The sequence below is a fragment of the Bos taurus genome, chromosome 15, assembly GCF_002263795.3.
Source record: "Bos taurus isolate L1 Dominette 01449 registration number 42190680 breed Hereford chromosome 15, ARS-UCD2.0, whole genome shotgun sequence".
NCBI classification, from domain to species: Eukaryota; Metazoa; Chordata; class Mammalia; order Artiodactyla; family Bovidae; genus Bos; species Bos taurus.
Window position 1 is genome coordinate 14,019,811 of NC_037342.1, and position 15,278 is coordinate 14,035,088.

The 15,278-nt window shown below is 39.9% G+C and overlaps 1 protein-coding gene and 1 long non-coding RNA gene across 2 annotated transcripts in view; one reads left to right on the forward strand and one right to left on the reverse strand.

Annotated features, from left to right (window-relative positions):
* The window catches only part of MAML2 (mastermind like transcriptional coactivator 2), a 402,023-nt gene that overhangs the window by 131,774 nt on the left and 254,971 nt on the right, over window positions 1-15,278 (forward strand).
* LOC112441603 (uncharacterized) lies at window positions 562-10,284 on the reverse strand. Its single transcript, XR_009490618.1, has 2 exons — window positions 6,473-10,284; window positions 562-4,918 (listed from the first exon to the last, which is right to left on the reverse strand). It is a non-coding gene; the product is annotated as an uncharacterized lncRNA (long non-coding RNA).

Genomic DNA, 15,278 nt, shown 5'->3' on the forward strand with positions numbered 1-15,278 from the left:
ATGCCCCCAAATAGTTTTGTTTTCACGTAGAGGGTTTTGAATGTGATTTTTGGAAAAAGCCACTGGAGAACTCAGAGGACATACTTGCAACTTGCATTTTGCTTTTTAACATATATATCCACAGTTGCTCTAGTGATTCTAGTAAAACTGGAAATCCAATATCAAAAATCCAATCTCATGCATACTCCAGGATGCAAAAAAACAAAATCATTTTGTATTTAGGAGAGAATTTTCCACAGCATTTACAAAGGAGTTACAGTCAGGGGGAAAAAAAAAATAGCATGCATGACTTCGGATTGCAAGAAAGTGAGTCCCACTTAGCTTTTAAATTATGCAACTTCCTCACTGATGACTGAGAGAAAAATAAAGAGGCAGCAATAGTCAATAAAGAGTCAGGCAGGAAGTGTGCGGTGACCAGGGTCCCAGAGGGCTCCCCATGCTGGTGCCACTAAGGAAACAAGTCTCTAAGGCAGTTAAAGTTTTCCTGCTTGTCATATGCACAATGCAGTGGTTTAAATGTGTAGGTTTAGGGGAGTGAAGGGGAATAGAGAAATAAGAACATGAAATCTTTACCTTGTAGAGTGAATGAGGCTTGCTTATCCATCCCCAGGCAGTGCTTTTGTCTCTCTGGGTGACTGGGAATTTGGAGTCTCTGACTAGAGTCTCAGGCGCTGATTCGTCAGTCAATTCTTATAGGTTCTGACGAGCAACGGACACTTTGGGGAGTGTAGATTCAAAGAAGATAATAATAATAATATGACGATGATGCTGACCATGATTGCCTACCATGGGTCCGTGCTCTCTAAGAGTTGACAACTACACATACATCATCTTATTGAACTCAATGCTATAATTTACTGAGAGATGATGATAATCAGTTGAGACCTTAGAGATGTGTTTGTCCAGGGTTATAGAGCTAAGAAGGGAAGAACACCATTTGAAACCAAAATTGGTCTGACTGTAGGGCTCATGTGCTAAATCACAGAGCTATGCTACCACTGCCTACAGATTTCCCCCCAGGGAATTTATAAATGGAAGGTCAGTTCAAATAGTAAGCAGATTATGTCGAATGTCAAATGAATGGGGTAAATGGTAAATGCTGGTGAGATGTGGTGAGGCGATGGGGGGAGGCTTCTTGAACAAGGTGGCATTTATATCTGGTTCCTGAAGAATCAGATGTGCTTAGATTTCAAGGTGAGGGTTATATAGAAACTGTTTTTAAGATGTCATATTTTATCATCTTATTCCTCTTGACTGGCACTAATGAACATAAAAGATTTCAACAAAAATACATGGAGTGCCCACTCTATAAAGGGCATTATTTTTGTTGTCTTGTAGCTTTTTAGGGACTGGTTAATCTCCAGTGTCTTCTAGATCCATTAGACCCCGAGCCAGATGGCTCCATGGGACCCTGGGGAATGGCCAGTGCAACAGTCTCTGCCTTTGCACATACTCATGAAAAGAATGGCCCCTTGGGAATTTGGTAGACCTGCAATCTAGAGATAATGTAATTCTGATCATAATTCAACTGCCCTCAGATATAGGGTTGCCAGATTTAGCCAATAAAAATACAAGAGGCTCAGTTAAATTTGAATTTCAGATAAACAACCAATGATCTTTTTAGTACAAGTAGTCCCAAATATTGACTGGAAGATGCTTATACTAAAAAAAGCTATTTGTTGTTTATCTGAAATTCACATTTAATTGGGCCCCTGCATTTTGTCTGGCAGCCATAGCAAGATAAGAATCAGAGGGAAAATTCTGAGATTTGAATTTCTTTGGCGTATGTAAAAACTCTCCTGTTTGAAAACATCAAATCAACTAAAAAAGAAAAGAGAAGTGATCACTAGGGCTGCACCATCCCATGAAATGTGTTCCTTTTTCACAGTGGAGCAGGAAAGGATCGCAAAATAGGTTTGTGGAACTGGTGTAAAATCCTTGTGTTTTAATACCTTATATTTTCATTCAAGAAATTCTGATCTTGTGATAATAATCAGGGTTGACCCAAGTAAGTCACTTGTTCTGTATCAAGATAAAAATACATTTCATGCCTTGTACCCTGAGGATAAGAAAGAGGCAGACTGAAAACTGGATTTCCAAGGAAAGCCCCCATTAAAGATGATGATTAAGAGGGGTTCATTGAGGAGGCATGTGCCTTCAGATTGAATTGTAAGAATGATGAGTGTTTTTAGAGTTGGAGTCAAATATCAGCCTTTAAACCAAGTTCAAGTCAATGCTGCAGCTGCCTTCTGTCACTGACACCATTGTGGAAAAATTTAAAGGCACACTCAAAATTTTTTTCTAGTGCATTTTTCAAAATGACTCAAAATTAATACAAACACCACCAAAGCAAAAAAGCAAATATATTTACCAATTTAATATCTACCTTGCCAGTAATTAATAAACAAAAGAGAGGATTCTGCAGAGAAATAATGTACTTTGAGAAAATGTAAAGCGTTTGAGAGAATGTGAAATGGAGTCTTGAAAAGGGAGATACTTGAAATCACATTTGTACAGAAATCCTTTCAGGTCACAATCCCATAGATTACCAACATCTGCTAAGCCTAGATAGTTTATAGTGACTAAAATTGTTCTAATCTTCCTATGGAAAGCTTACCAAGGAAGTGCTGAAATACACTGGGTTAATACTGCTAAAAATGAACAGTCAAGAAAACGATGCATAAATTAACAGAGTGGCTACATAGTAAAATCTAATGTTTGTAACATATCTGAAGCAGGCTGTGTTTATCAAAGATAACCTCCTTTAAGATGACATATTCTCAGCTATGTAATCACCTGGAAAGTTGCCAGCTATTATTTGCCTTCACCCACTCCTGCCATCATCTGTGACTTGTCATCTTACCTTCAAAAAGAGAGGAGGACCTAAAGGTTGAGTCTATAAAATAGAAGGGAAGCCATAAAAACAAAAGCACAGATACGGCAATGAGGGAAGATGCTCCAATACACTGTCAGTGACTGGTGTTCTTTGTATGAAGCGTGAGCTTTAAGCTGATGAATCTGAAAGTGTATCTACCTCCCATGGCCTGAATGTGAACAGTACATTTAGTGCTATGTGAATTATGTACCACCAGCTCCTTCGAGTGACAGTTACCAAGTCTTATGATGTGGGTATGTGTGTGTGTGTCTTTTTAAGATGGACAATGCATTTACACTTGTATAAGATTTTTTTTTAGTAAATGCATAGGTACAAGCATTCTCACTGTCCTCCAATAAATTTCCCAGAATCAAGAGAAACATTTAAATGACACAGAGGTATATACTGACAAGTTATAAAACAGCTGAGCAAATTCTTGTTATACTTTAATATGAGCAGCAGTAAAATGTGCTAAGAACCAAGTAAAGTGATTATGTTGAGTGCATTCGTACATCCTTTTAAGTAGAACGCCTGGACCTTATTTCCACACGTCCTGCTGCCTTGCTCTCATATTCCCTGGTCTCCAGTCATTCTCGCAAATTCTCTGAACACCCTACGCCATGGCCATTTTCTGCCTGTTTGCTTTTGCATGTCCTTCTGCCCCTGCTGGGTTTCCCCTCTGCCCTTTGTCTCCCTGGTGAAGCTCTGCTTAGCCTTCAAAACGTAATTCAAAAACCACCCTCTGACCTCTGCTCCCCAGTCTCCCCTCCACTGTGTTGCTCCAGCTTGCATTCACACCCTCTATGAGAAAGCACTTAACATGGATTCCCGATAGTGGCTTCTTTGCTTTCCTATCTCAGTGGGCTCCACACTTTTGCAGGCCAGGAACTGTGTCTTTTTCTACTTTTTATTCTTGGAACAGAGCATGATGTATGACTCATGTATATGCCCAGTCGCTCAGTCGTGTCCGACTGTTTGCAACCCCATGGACTGTAGCCTACCAGGCTCCTCCGTCCATGGGATTCTCCAAGCAAGAATACTGGAGTGGGTTGCCATTTCCTTCTCCAGAGGATCTTCTCAACCCAGGGACATAACCTGCATTTCCTGCTTGGTAGGCAGATTCTTTACCCCTGAGCCACCTGAGAAACCCATATGACACATATGGGTGGTCAGTAGGCTTTTGTTCACTGTCACCTGGAATATGCCACTGGCCTGGGCACTTTGGAGGAGGGATGGTGGTATAAGACAAATACAATACCACAGACTGACATATCTGAAACAGCTAGATAACAAAGCTCTAAACTTTTTAAAAGATTTTATTTTTTTATTGCCGTATCTTGATTTGTGATGATGTCTTAGTTTAAGATGTACAGCAAAGTGATTCAATTATATATATACATATAATCTGGGTTTTTTCAGATTCTTTTCCCTAATAGGTTTTTACATGCTACTGAGCACAGTGCCCTGTGCTAATCAGTAGGTCTTTGTTGTTTATCTATTTTATATATAGCAGTGTGCGTATATTAATCCCAAACTCCTGATTTATCCTTCCCCTCCCTCTTCCCCTTTGGTAAACCATCAGCTTGTTTTCTATGTCTTGGGTCTATTTCCATTTTGTATATAAGTTCATTTGTATCTTTTCTTAGATTCCACATGCACACAATATCATATGATATTTGTCCTTCTCTGTCTGTCAAGCTCTAAACTTAATGATACCGGCAGTGAAAGTTGTAGCAGTTGAGAGACTGAAGAGTAAAATTCTGTGGGAAGAATTGGGTAAGTCGGCACGGAGAAGGTATAACTTGAGATGGGCTGGGACAGAGGCATTAAAATGGGAGAAGGCAGTGGCCTCCTCTTCCTGGGAGCTCATAGACTTCAGGAAAGAAAAGCCAGGACATCGACTGTGAAAAGAGAGCCAAGTATCAGTGCAGGGTCTATGTTGAAGGACAGGTTAGAATCTCCCCATTCTTCACTCTAGGTAGTGGTAGGATTCTTCTTCCAGCTTCCAGTGTTCCATCATCTTCCTTGGTCTAGGAGGCAGGCCTGAAAGGGATTCAGGTCTCACTGAAAAACTTGTGTAGACACTGTGTGTGGAGTTCCTGTTGGCTGGGGACACATAGATCTGCCAAGATGTTAAATATTTTTTTAGAAAATTGAGTCTGTAACTCTGCCTCAAGGTATGCAGTACCTATGCCGCCCTTCGAATTTCCTATTGTTATAATTTTCTGAACTATATTTGGGATCCCTGGTGACCTCAAGCTCAAAACCAGAAAGTCATTCTCATTTCTGTGGTGGTCCTCAATCATAACCCTTTCAATTTCTGGACTTGGAAATGTCATTTGATGATGAAGATAAAAAGTCCCAGGGTGGGAGGAAGTGAGTTATGGAGAGGGGCTGGCAGGCAGGAGCCGAGGCAGCGGTGGGGGACGGGGCACGGTATATCTGTGTTCAGCTGCAGGTGCGGAGGCGGAAGGGCAAGAGGGGCGGGCGTCCAGGTGGCAGCATGGTTCAGTGGGCAGGGCACTGAGCTGCTCATGGGCACGGTCGGCCTCCTCCCCTCTGCACCACCCTGAGCAAGCCACTGGCCATTTTCTCCCTTGGATGTCCTCATCCCAGAAGGAGGGCTAACGATGTGTATTCATCAGGGGAATCATGGCCCAGTGTCTCATTCAGAGCAGCTAATGGAGGTGGTCGCTAGACCTTAGAACACACGAAACAAAGCAGTAAGCAAGTAAGAATAACAGGAAGTGGAAGGGAGAGGACTCCGTGACCCGTAATGTTCTGTGTCATCTGCTGGTGTCACCGAGGTCATCAGGCCTCCATAAAGCTTTGTGACTTAGGAGGATGGCCATCCTGGGGACCTCATTACTGTGAACCCAGCAGTCCCCAGCATCTCAGCAGCATAGATTCTACCAAGAGCATTTATTTCTGTGTTGAAATTGCCCCATTCTCAGCCCATCCCCATTTCAACTTTGTACAAACATGAGTGGCCAATTCACTTTACTACACAAATGACTCATGATTTCATGAGCCACGTAGCTTCCTTCCCTCTTTGTACAGGAAAGGAGCACAGAGAGTCATGTCTCTTGCAGGCTGGGTCTTTTCTAGGTGTGAGGCAAATTCAGGGAGGGAACGGCTTGATGTGAGCTCAACAATCCAAGACCAGCTAGAGAATGAAACTGGTAATTAACTTCAAAAGGCACATGATTCTTCCTGAATCCTCAGCCCCTACTTCCTAGTGGACCTGAGTTTAAAATCTTATTTCTCATGAAAGGCAAAACTCATACATTTGGGGCATTTTTGTACAAATGGATATGATTGAGAATTTAAGGAGGAAAAGGCGACTTTTTGCAGTTTTTGGTACATGTTAGTTTTTTGACAACTGCTGAAATATAGCTGCATTTAGAGGGTAGTGTGGGTAGCCAACCACTGCTATTCAAGATGGGAATTTTGGCCAGGGACCTTGAAGCAAGTGTACAGCGTGTTCCACATGACTATGAACATTTCTCATCTGGAAGATAACTGCATCAACAATTCCTTGAGTTTTCTTGGTTATTTAAACCTTCTGCCTTGGAATTGAGTTCATGGCTTACGTACCAACATCGGCAACTGTTTCCTATTTTGTTGTAGGCTTTCAGGGAGGAAGAAGGAATCTGTAGAGGAAAATGGGAACAAATGATTCTGGAGACTTTACATCCCTTATTACATTTAATCCTTGTAAGAACCCTAAAAGTTAGTACTTTTTCCCTCCGTTTTATAGACCTTGAAAGAAAACTGAAGCTCAGAAAAGTTAATTTGTCTAAGATCTAGATGGCTAGAAATGGAAGTGCTGGAATTAGAATCCAGAATTTCTTAACTCAGAAGACTTTGTTCTTATCTACATCAGTTTACCAGAATAACCTGGGCATGGACTCAAAAAATCTATGCTGGAAATGTGCCTTTTTCTGGTTGTGAGGATGGATTCACTTTTTATTATTCAACTATTTAGGCTGTTTGTGTATTATATTATGCAGAAATTTTGAACATGAATAATAAATGAGGGGGAAATGCCTTCACTGCACACACGTAAACACGCAATCCATGTTGGGTTTTTTTTTTTTTTTTGCAACTGTCTCTGTTCCAAGACTGGGAATGAAAATAATTAGAATTTACTGTTGGGCGTCTGTGTCCACTTTAACCTGATCTATTTTGTCTAACATTTCTTTGCAAAGCTCTCAAATGCATTGTTAGCCTATCTGATCCTGTCGTCTAGAGACTGCGGAGTATTTCACATCTTACCCAGGGAACAGATCACTTTTAAGGAAGGGAAGGCATTCTTTGCTGACTTTTCCTCATTTAAACCCATTGAATTTTGTTTCAGCTGCCATTTTAAGAGCAAAGAAAAAGCAATGCATCTGTAAAGAGCTCTGTCACTTTACTCCATGTGATGACTAATGGTGAGGAACTTAAAACCTTATCCTTGGTATCTTTTGGAGTCCAGACAATTCAACACTCTCTTGGGATGAGTAAATATCAGCCTGTTCCCAGGAAGATTAACTAGTAAGATGATGGAAGAAAAGCTGCTACTTTTTAGAGGGCTATACTTAAACTGCCATCTCTACTTCTTAAGACAATCTCAGATGATTCATTTGCTATAATTCACGGTGCTATAATTTCTAGAAAGGAAAGATATTTAATACAGTTTTAAGAGTAGCAATAGTTTCTTTCCAAGATGTTAATTTTGGTCCCAAAGTTAATTTTTGTTAATGTAATACATTTACTGATCTTTAAAACACCATAAAATAGAGTTAGAAGACCTGGGTTCCGTATACTGACAGGCAGATCCTCAGTTTCTCTACCTATTGTGGAGATAACAATACTTATCCAGCTTCGCTCATAGCCTTACATTTATGGAGGCGGGGGTGAGTGGGTACTGGGAGGGAATGAAGCAGATTTAAGTACTTTGAAAGTTCTAAGAGTCCCCATGGGAAGCAAAGCATGAGCTTTGTGGACAGAGAGCCCCAAATCTGAAACTTAACTTTGCTGTATGTCACCTGTCTGAGCGAATTTCCTAACTCTCTATATCTTGGCTAACTCATCTATAAAGTGGGCCCAAAATAGTCCCTGCCACATAGGATGCTTGTGAGGACCAAATGGATTACTCCCCTGAATGATCACATGAGGAAACTGAGGCCTGGTGGACAGTGTCTTTCCCTAGTTCTTCCGCCAACAAATACCTACTAAGTTATCCCAAGCAGCGTGCACGCAGGGATTCAAAAGCCATTGTCTGAATTACTATGCCGCCTCAACTCTGAGGGAGACTTTTTTCTTTTTAATTGAGAGCTCTTTTTGCTCCTTTATTTCAGGAGGCCCGCTCATGTTGCTGACTCTCTCTTGTTTATGGGCTGATGACTCATTCATGAGTTATCTAAGCGTCTTGTTCCTTCTTTCTTCCTCTCCACTGCCATCTCTATCATGGGACCCTTTTCTCTCTTCTAGCACTTCTCCTGGAGATTGTGAAAGAATGGGGAACTGCAGTGAATTAACTCCTTGTTGGCAGCCCTGCCTCTTGAGAGAGAAGCCTCACCCGAGGCTACTGACTGAGAAAACAACAGCTGTCTACATTTCCTAACATGTCTCCTCACAACTTTGTCTTTCAGATTTCCTATTGTCTCGTTCTGGTCTAATTGTTCCTTCTTTGCTGGATCCTCTTCCCCGGCTCACCCCTTGAATGTTAGTGTTCCTTGGGGATCTGCCCTTGGACTACTCCTTTGATTCTGCTTGCTCTCCTGGGAGATCCTGTACACACGCCTGTCCTCAGTTACCATCTATCTGATACTGACTCCCAAGTCCTTTATCCTTCACACTGAATCTCTTTCTTAACCTCCAGATCCAGATGTCCCTTGAACACCACCACCTGTATGCCACATATCAAACATGTTCTGGTCAAAAGTGAACTTATTTGCCCCCCCTCCATACACACACACACACAGAGTTTCTGGATTTGAACTCTAACCCCTTCCCATTCTCTCCACTTGGTACCCTGTGAGTCACTGTGTCTCAAGCATGATTGTATTGACCACTTTTCCTAAGTGCTTGTCATACAGGAGGCGTGTGATTTCTTCCTCAAAGGCCCCACACATATTTCTCATCTTCCCTTTTCTTACAGTTCCCCCTTAGGTCCCAGCAAGTGAGCCTTTAAGAAAGAATCTTTTTAAATCCCTCCCATGAATAATTATTTGTTCCATCTTCTGTGCGTTCACCTCCCTTTATTCATAACTTTATGTTATGGTGTCTTTTTATTTATCTCTCTCCAATAAGGCTTTGAGCTCATCAGATTAGATAATAATATTCTTTTTTTTTTTAATTTCAAAGAAATTCCCTGTTTTATTTCCCTGTCATATTGGACAATGCCTTACTCACAGAAGGAATTCAATAAAAATTTATTGAATGAATGCACTTATGACTATTATTAAGACCCAAGGAAAATTATTTATCATTCTATTTCCAGGGGAAAATATTTGATTATTGATAGTCGTTTATTAAATAATTCACTTACCACTCTACAAACTGATTAAGAAGAACCTTCACAAATGGCTTTGTTGTCACATCAAGATGTAAGAGTCGGAGTTGGGATTTCAAAAATATTTCTGAACCCTATGGCTTTCAAGAACTTTCAGGTCTCCCTATAGTTTAATTTTAATTTACTTAAATTGTTTAAAAAAGTAATCTTTATACTTATGCTTATTGACCCCAAATTTCTGACTATTATATTAAATCCAAAGATAGATGAGGACTTTAAATCTTAAAGTTTCCCAATAGATGGATAGAATGACATCAATATAACATGTAGTTTGAGAAAGTAATGCATATATGAAGCTATAGAAAAGGAAGAGATAAAGAATTTCAAAACTTAATTAAACAAATTATATTTACATATGCTGCAATATTAAATAAGTGTTAGGAGTTGAATGATATATTAGTTTTATAAAAGTATCATGAGTTGTTATTAATTGTCTAACACAGTGCCTAGAGATAAGAAAACAAGGATAATAATTATAATAACTGCCATTTATCGGGCACTTACTATATGATAGAGGCTGTGATAAGGACTTTACATTCATCACTTAATCCTCCCAATACCTCTTTGAGACAGTTCCTGTTACTATTCCTGTTTACAAATGAGTAAAATGAATCTTGGAAAGGTTGAATGACATGGGAGGAAACGACAAACAACACTTTTTAGAGCCGTTTCATTGTTAAGTCTAACTGGTTGTTTGTTCTGTGTTATATGAGTTAATGCCTTTTAATCATTTTGATAGAAGGAAATGGCAACCCAATCCAGTATTCTTGCCTAGAGAATCCCATGGACAGAGGAGCCTGGTGGGCTGCCGTCCTGTCCATGGGGTCGCACGGAGTCAGACACCACTGAAGCACCTTAGCATGTGTGCATGCACTGGAGAAGGAAATGCCAACCCACTCCAGTGTTCTTGGCCTGGAGAATCCCAGGGACAGAGGAGCCTGGTAGGCTGTCGTCTATGGGATCACACAGTCGGACACGACTGAAGCAACTTAACAGCAGCAGCAGCAATCATCTTGATGTTGTATTAATTAGTAAATAATTGATAAATCATTTGATGAATTTGTATAAACTGTTTTGCTGCATCTAAAATGATAAGACATCTGGCACATGCTATAGTCATTATTGAGAATTATCAAAGTTAAGTATTGGTTTTCTAAAAGTATTGGTTGTTTAAATCCACACATTGCTATGCTATGCTAAGTCACTTCAGTCATGTCCGACTCTGTGTGACCCCATAGACGGCAGCCCACCAGGCTCCCCCGTCCCTGGGATTCTCCAGGCAAGAACACTGGAGTGGGTTGCCGTTTCCTCCTCCAATGCATGAAAGTGAAAAGTGAAAGTGAAGTCGCTCAGTCGTGTCCGACTCTTAGCGACCCCATGGACTGCAGCCTAACAGGCTCCTCCGTCCATGGGATTTTCCAAGCAAGAGTACTGGAGTGGGGTGCCATTGCCTTCTCCGAATCCACACATTAGCTTGCTTTAAAGTCCGCTTTTCTATCAAAGTATTGAACGTTTATATCATTTCTTTTTAGATGCCAGATATAAAGGATGTTATACAAGCGAACATATTTACAAAACAGACTCGCAGGCTTCGAAAATGAACTTATGGTTACCAAGGGTAATGGTAAGGGAGAGAGATAGTTAGGGAGTTTGGGGTTGACGTGTGCACTTTGCTGTATTTGAAATGGATAACCAAGAAGGGCCTACTCTATAGCACAGGGAGCTCTGTGGCTGCGTGGATGGGAGGGGAGTTTGGGGGAGAACGGATACATGTATATGTATGGCTGAGTCCATTAGTTGTTCACTTGAAACTATCACAACCTCGTTAATTGGCTTTATGCCAAAAACAGAAAGTTTTTTTTTAAAGTCTTGTTCATTTGCTATAATGTATGCTTGTTTGTGTTTCCTGGAATTAGAACTCTTTTTTGAGTAGAAATATAAAAAGAATTCTTTCTTTAAACAGGACAGTTGTCAGGAATGACCACTAATATATTTTTAAAACAGTGGGAGATTTTCAGGTCTGTTAGATGATGTAGGACCTGCTGAAGGGTAGTTAAAAAGAAAATAACTGATAGTAAGTTTTGTGGGCACTGTTCAAGTGTAAATGTTCTCAAAATCAGTTCAGTTCAGTCGCTCAGTCGTGTCCGACTCTTTGCGACCCCATGAATTGAAGCACGCCAGGCCTCCCTGTCCATCACCAACTCCCGGAGTTCACTCAGACTCACGTCCATCGAGTCGGTGATGCCATCCAGCCATCTCATCCTCTGTCATCCCCTTCTCCTCCTGTCCCCAATCCCTCCCAGCATCAGAGTCTTTTCCAATGAGTCACCTCTTCCTATGAGGTGGCCAAAGTACTAGAGTTTCAGCTTTAGCATGTTCCTTCCAAAGAACACCTAGGACTGATCTCCTTTAGGATGGACTGGTTGGATTTCCTTGCAGTCCAAGGGACTCTCAAGAGTCTTCCCCAACACCACAGTTCAAAAGCGTCAATTCTTTGGCGCTCAGCTTTCTTCACAGTCCAACTCTCACATCCATACATGACCACTGGAAAAACCATAGCCTTGACTAGACGGACCTTTGTTGGCAAAGTAATGTCTCTGCTTTTCAATATGCTATCTAGGTTGGCCATAACTTTCCTTCCAAGGAGTAAGTATCTTTTAATTTCATGGCTGCAATCATCTGCAGTGATTTTTGGAGCCCCCCAAAATAAAGTCTGACACTGTTTCCACTGTTTCCCCATCTATTTCCCAAGAAGTGATGGGACCAGATGCCGTGATCTTAGTTTCCTGAATGTTGAGCTTTAAGCCAACTTTTTCACTCTCCTCTTTCACTTTCATCAAGAGGCTTTTTAGTTCCTTTTCACTTTCTGCCATAAGGGTAGTAGTCACGATTAAAAGAGCCTACAGATATTATAAAGCTTTTCCCCAGGTTAATTACTTTCAGAATATCTACTCATCACAGTATGCTATATAGGCTGCCAATAAAGAATCAGAAGTATTTTTTTTCCATGTTTGATCTCCAGAGTTTGATTTATAAATAGCAAATGAAGATGGAGCTTCTTTTATTATAGATTTTGAGGGGCATGGAAAATATTTTCTTGTCCCAAAATATTTTGTCCATAAAAAAGAAGAAAGAAAAGTTGTATGTTTTAAAGCAAGTCTTCAGTTGCTATTAACAAGTAACTCTCCCTGGGAGAGACAAGCCTGTATGTCTTCATCATATCATTAAGTAATCACACTGGGCAGCTGTCAAATGCAGATTCCCAGGCCTGGTCTCAAAGATTCTGATTTTATAGGTTTGGGATGAGATCTAAGAATCTGCATTTTAACAAGCACTTTTCTGTTCTGATTTAGATGGTCTTTACTGAAAAACCTTGATTTCGTGGATAACTGACATAAACTGGGAAGCAGAAGCACACATAAAAAGAAAAAGTGAAAATTTACCAAACTCAAAATTCATCTCCTTGAAAATACCATCTAGGTCTCGCCTTGCCTTGAGTCTGAATTTTATCTGAATTTTATCACTTCAAGTATCACCAAGTGAAATAAATGAAATAAAAGCTCCTTAACTGACTTTAAAAACTCAAAAGGGGAAAAAAATGACTTTTGTTTGTTTCTGAAGGTTCTTTTTAATAGTCCCAGAAATGCTAAAAGTTGAGAGCAGAATGTACAAAACGTTCTTGAAATATATTTTATTTTTGGGTGCCAGGCACATTGGGTTTGTATCACAAAACACTGAAATAATAAAAAGCAGGTGCCCTGTCAAGTTTCTTTAGTAATTGGGAAACTAAGGGTTGATATATTTTGCAAAAATTTTTGACAGAACAACCCCAATGGATTAATCTAATGCCCTTGCTTTACACTGAATGAAATGGAGATTGGGGTGGGATAGTGTACTTAGGAATAAAGTAGATGAGACAAATTAGGCTCGAAACACTTCTTATGTTTTGTAGGAAACAAAAATTATTATTATTTTTTTTTAGTTCACTGATATAAAATGTGCCCAGTTGTTAAGAAGAGTATTCCATATGATGGAGACTCTGAGTTTGGAAGTTTAGACCAAAACCTTGCAAGAGTGCTAGTATGGAGAAAACAGGAAGACAACTTCCTCTCTGAACATACACCATTTCCTGGGGAGGAAGTGGGGGCTTTAAAAAAAAAATGTTCTTTGTTGACTCTGTAACTGAGAGGCATCTAGTTAGTGATGACTATATATGTTTATACGATTAGTACATCGACTGTAAAAATAAATAAATATCCTGTAAGTACCTTCTCTATTTGATAACGGCAAGTTCAAAGCCCTTGGAGTAGTTTGTTGGGAATTTGTTGTACTTTATGATCATTGATTTACTCATAGCCAAGCATATACTGCCTAGACAGTTTGTAAGGGACAGCAGCTCAGCACCATGCTGTAAAGTGCATTTCAGCACTGCCCGTATTTTGAGCACAGTGGCATGGCCTGAAGCAGCCTCACCTTGCAGACAGAGTAGCGGAGGTGATATGGGCATTACCCAGGATGCCAGCACCAGTCCTCACAAAAGACCCGCTTTATGTGTAGGTAAAAAGAGGCAGCCCCAGGCAGTGATGTCAATCCGTGTGATCTGTGATCAGTTTGGTATATGGGATACCAGCTGGCTGAAACTTGTTTCTGGCCACTCTCATTTAAGGATGAAGCAACATCATTAAGGTAACCACAACTTACCATTCAGAAACTGAGGGAGTCGTGAGCATAAACCAAAAACCATGAGAACCTAGAATCGCTGAGTCTAAGACGGTTCTGCCCATTGACTTTTAAATAGCAACTTTAGCAATATATTGAATGTTTGGGCAGGATTTGCCCTGTAACCTTTAAAGGACTTAAAAGATGGACCAGCGAGTAATTGAAATGACATCCTTTACACAGCAGAAAGAGCACACAACAATGATCAGAGCGCCCCAAAGCCATAGATTTCCAGATTACAATAGAGAAATCTAACTGGAGCAGTGACAAGAAAACAAATCCTTTTACTGAGGGCAGAGTAAATCTCTTTTAGGAAAACAAAAAGGGAAGTGGATTTAACATCTTCCCTTAAGATACTTTGAAAGAATGGTATGGCTCAGATTCACTGTGTTTTCTCTGGAGGTTGGATGATATTTTCCCTCACCTTTTTTATCCTCATAACTTTATGATTTCTATCATTTTTACCTTTCTATTATTCACCAAACAATATTTTAAGAGACCTTGCTAAAACCATATGGCCTCCTATTATTCCTTTTTATACCTCTATTATTTCCAGAAACGTCCAAAGTGTTTGATAAACAGTATTATGGAGTTGCAGACTTGCCCCAGATTCCATACCCAAGACAGTGTCTATTTTCTCACATAGTTAATTATACTTATATGTGGTATGTTCAGGCAAAAATAAAAGAAAAAAGAATCTGCATTCTTTTTCTTTTTGTCTAAAGAGGGCAAAATGAGATAGATTGCCTGATGACTATTGACCTTCTGGCAATTTCATTATCCCTACAATAATAATAACTTTTCAACAGAACTATTTACTTTTCTCTTGTATTAGTACTACTCATCAATCACCACAATTATCCTTTTGGCCTGAAATAAACCAATTTTTAATGACATATGAGCTACAATTGTTTTTTATGTTCACAAAGCTTTTTGAAAAGATTGAGGAACCATTTTTAGGTAACTGATCAAAACCCTTATTGCCTAACTTGCCCGACTGTGAAAATTAAGTTTTTCAAAACACAAATTAGGCAGGCATTGAGAACCAGAAAGCTCATATGACATACTGTTATTGCCAAAGACATTGATTTTTCTCTCAGCGTATATGCAATCCTAATTTCT